The sequence below is a fragment of the Marmota marmota genome, unplaced genomic scaffold (assembly GCF_001458135.2).
Source record: "Marmota marmota marmota unplaced genomic scaffold, marMar, whole genome shotgun sequence".
NCBI lineage: Eukaryota > Metazoa > Chordata > Mammalia > Rodentia > Sciuridae > Marmota > Marmota marmota.
The window spans coordinates 1,082,963-1,087,597 of record NW_026000305.1 but is presented as its reverse complement, the minus strand read 5'-3'; the positions used below and the strand labels follow the sequence as shown (position 1 = coordinate 1,087,597).

Genomic DNA, 4,635 nt, shown 5'->3' with positions numbered 1-4,635 from the left:
ATTCCATATTCTAGTGCCTTCTTAAATTTCTTATTCAATGTTCTATAAATTTTTCTGTAGAGTTATTTCATCTCCTCGGATTTATTCATAGATATTTTATTTTGTTTAAGATTTATGTGAATGAGATTATTTTTCTGATTTCTTTTTCAGTGTTTTTGTTATTGGTATATAGGAAAGCTACTGATTTTTGTATATTGATTTTATATTCCACTAATTTGATAAATTTATTTATTAGTTATAGCAGTCTTATGGTAGAACTTTTTGATCTTCTAATATAAAATCATATACTATACAAATAGTGGTAATTGGACTTCTTCCTTATTTTTACCTTTTTTATTTCTTTTGTATAATTTCTGTGTCTAGTATTTCTAGTACTGCATTCAATAGGAGTGTTGAAAGTAGGCATATTTTCTTATTCTAAGCTTTAGAGTAAATGTGTTTATTTTCTACCTTCACTATGATCTTGCCTTTAGGTTTATAATATTCAGCCTTTATGATATTGAGATAAGGTCTTCTATCCCTAGTTTCTAAGTGTTACCATGAAAGAGTGTTGAATATTGTTGAAAGATTTCTCTGCATGTATTGAGTTGACTGTTATTCTACTCATGTTATATGTATACTTATTTGTATGTATTGAATAATCCTTTCATCCCTGGAACAACATCAACTTGACCATGATATTCAATATTCTTAATGGGTTGTTGAATATGATTTGCTAAACTCTGATGAATAATTTTTGAAAATATGTTCATCAGGAATATTGGATTACAAATTTCTTTCTTTGATGTTTCTTTTCTAGTTTTGGTATTAGGATGATACTGATTTCATAGAATGAATTTGGAAGTTTACATCCCTATCTATTAAATGAAACAATTTGTGGATCACTGGCATTTAGTTATTTAAAAGGGGGGTATGGGAAAGCTATCCATTTTCGTGTGTTGGTTTTATATACTGCTACCTTGCTAAATTTATTTATGAGCTATAAGCAGTCTTATGATGGAACTTCTTGACCTTCTAATATAGGATAATTTAAATTTCTGGTATAATTCAGCTTAGAATACATCTATTCTCAGGCTTTTCTTTTTTGGAAGACGTTTTTATGGCTGCTTCAATACCATTGCTTTTATTTAATATGCTTAGGTGTTCTATAATTTCTTGTTTCAACTTTGTAAAATCATACACGTCTAGAAATATCTAAATTTCTTCTAGCTCCTGGAATGTGTTGAAATAAACAGTTTCAAAACAGTCCATAATGGTTTTCTGAATTACTTTGATGTCTATAGTGACACCTCCTACTCCATCACTATTTTGATTATTTTGAGTCATCTCTCTTTTCCATTTGGTTAATTTGACTAAGTAATATACTAATATTACTTATCGTTTCAAAAACCAACTTTTCATTTTATTGAACATTTATATTCCTTTATTATATTCTCTATTTCTTTGATTTGGACTCCAATATCAATTATCTCCTTTCTACTACTGGCATTGAACTGGGTTTGAGATGTACCATTAGGTTGTGTATTTAAAATCTCATGTAGACACTCAAGGCTATAAATTTTCCTCTTATAACAGCCGTTATAGTGTCCCAATACTTTTGGTATATGGTACTTGATTCTATGAGTTATAAAAATTTCTTCTCTGATTTTTTGATCACCCATTAACTGTTCAAAAGGGTATCATTTAGTCTCAGTATGTTTATATAGTTTCTGTAGGTTTTTTTTTGTGTGTGTGTGTGTATGTGTGTTGATTTCTACCTTCCCTCCACTATAATATGATAAGATCTAAAAAAATAATATCATTTTTGTATTGGTTAAGAGTTTTTATGGCATAAAATATGTTGTATTTTGGAGAAGATTCTATGAGCAGCTGAGAAGAAAGTGAATTCTGCTGTTGTTGGATGAAATATTTTATTATGTCTGTTTAGTCCCTTTGATTTATAATAGTTTTAAATCTTTCGGGTACAAATATTTGCTATTATTATACTCTACTCAGATTGTTTCCCTTTCTTGAGTGAAGTGACCTTCTTTATATCTTCTGATTAACTTCAACTTGAAGTATGATTTATCAGATATGACACTAGCTACTTCTGCTGTTTTTCCAGGCTCTATTTGCATGGAATGTCATTTTCCATTCTTTCACTTTCAACCTGTGACTGCTTCTGTAAAGTTAAGCTCTTGCAAATAATATACAGTTGGATCTTCATTTTTAAACCATTTGGTTAGCCTATGTCATTTAATTGGAAGATTGAGACCACTCACACTTATTATAGAGATATTTATTAATTGCTGCCATTTTAATCTATTAATTATATTTAATTTGGTACAATTTTTTTCTTAGCTATTCTTCAAATAAGATTTGTACATTTGTGAACTTCATTTTTTTGGTGTCTTCTGCATGGTATTTCTTTAAATATTGTTTGTAGTGCTGGATTAGTGGTCATAAATTCTTTTAATTTCTCCTTATCATGGACATTTTAAATTTCTCGTAATATTATGGAGTTTACCTTTTTTAGGTATAGCAATCTTGGGTTGACAGATATTTACTTTCCCAGCCTGCAACACATCATTCCAAACCTTTCTGGATTTTAGAGTTTGTACTGATAATTCAGTAGTGTTTATGATTGGCTTGTCTTCCAATGTGACCTGGCATTTTTTTCTCTAGAGATTTTTAAAATTCTACCCTTATTCTGCATTTTAGGGTTTTTTTTTAGAACAACTCAGCAAAATAAAATTCTGGTTTATTTTTAGACAGCATTGTTTCACACATATATCAAACAGGCCAAAAAAACCCCAGCAACTTCATAGTCAAAAAATTAAACAAAAGAAACATTATTATCTTTGGACTTTTTACCATCTCATACTAATCAACTATTTATAGTACAGTTAAAGTACATACAGACTGGAATGATCAGAATAAGGCTGGGTTTGTTTTATTTTGTTTTGTTTTGATTTTTTGCTCTTTTTATTAAAAAAGTTGTTGTTTTTTTTCTCCTTTGTGATTATAACGAACATGGTCACATCACAAGTCAGAAATAGGACAGAGATTCTTCAAAGGCTTATTTGATCATTCAAGGTCATTAAAAATAACTGACCTCTAACAATATGTACAAAAATATAAAATATAAATAAAAGATGCAAACAAATTTCCCCTTTTTAAAATAGTACTTTTAAGAAAAAAAGCAAAGCCCTGGAAATTTTTTTCCTCCTCATTGCAAGTTTATGTTGTGGTTTTGGTTGGGTGGTGGAGAGCAGGTGTCATCTGTGAGTGGTACTGCCCATGGTGGGTGGCCAGGTGGGCCTCTTTACTTGAAGGTGACCACATTTAGATTCTGAGGTGAGAAGTGGAGGGTGAATAAGTCACGGCAGCATTTTATTTTTAGTTTAACTTTTCATTTTTTGCTGTGTAGTTATCCTCATTGGTCTTCTGCTTCTTGGTATAAACATCCTCATTCTCGTCATTTTCAGCTGCCTATTTGCCTGTAGCTGCCTCTGCTTTGTCATCTTCATCACCATAATTTTCCTCAGCATCACCTTTCACCTCTTTCTCTTCCTTTTCTTCATCTACCTTATTGTCAGCCTCCTGCTTGCCATTTTCCTCATTAGCAATCCCATTAGCAGGGGCATCTCTTGCATTCTCTGTCTCATCCACAATTTCCTTCTTTGGTGGTGATCTCTGGGCTAGTGTCTACAGCTGCATCTGACAAGGTTGGTCATGCTGGTGATCTGATACAGTGGGTTAAAAAAGAAACTAGAGTTCAGGGACTCTGGTGATAAAGCAGCCAAAGTCCACAGCAGTGGAGGTAGTTGTGGGGAGCTGGACCCAGGAACAATGCAAAGATGGCTTTTCAGAGCAGCCAGTCTATGTTAGGGATTTTAATAATGTGTCATAATGAGGTTTGTTTCTGATGTTTTCTATTTGGGGTTGTGAATGCTTCCTGTATCTGAATGTTTATCTCATTTTCATGATTTACAACATTTTCTGAAATTATGACTCTAAAGAGGTTATACATACATTAGTCTCCATCTCAAAACCCTCTTCAATTCCAATTATATTTAAATTTTGTATTTTAATATTGTCTGAGAATTCTTGTATATTTTTTATATCATACATCATTTTTAATTTTTATATCATTTACACACACAGTGGAGTAATACTCAGCAATAAAAATGAACAAAATTATAGCATTTACTGGTAAATGGATGAAACTGGAGATCATCATGCTAAGTGAAGTAATCCAGACCCAGAAGGCCAAAGGTTAATGTTTTATCTGATGCAGGAGCTAGACCAAAATAAGAAAAATAAAAGGTGGGGGAATTCCATGGAAAAAGAAGAGAGATCACTGGAGCAGAATAAGGGAATTGATGGGCAGGGAGGATATACAGGTAAAGGGAAGAATAATGGAATGAATCTGACCTAACTTTCCTATGCATATATGTGAATATACCATAGTGAATCTCACCTTTGTGTGTGTGTGTGTGTGTGTGTGTGTGTATAAAGATATATATATATAATCTTTAAGTCACTAAGTTAAAAATTATAGCTAAATAAAAGAAATATATATATATCTTTATATATATGTGTATGTATATAAAGATATATATATATATATATATATATATATATATATAAAGC

The 4,635-nt window shown here is 31.3% G+C and overlaps 1 long non-coding RNA gene across 1 annotated transcript in view; it reads left to right on the top strand.

Moving 5' to 3' along the window:
* Positions 1–289: 289 nt before the first annotated feature.
* Positions 290–4,635, top strand: part of LOC125614466 — a 17,082-nt gene continuing 12,736 nt past the window's right edge. The window contains exons 1-2 of the long non-coding RNA XR_007345051.1: positions 290–301; positions 3,857–3,859. This is a non-coding gene — a long non-coding RNA (uncharacterized LOC125614466). The remainder of the gene's footprint in view (positions 302–3,856; positions 3,860–4,635) is intronic.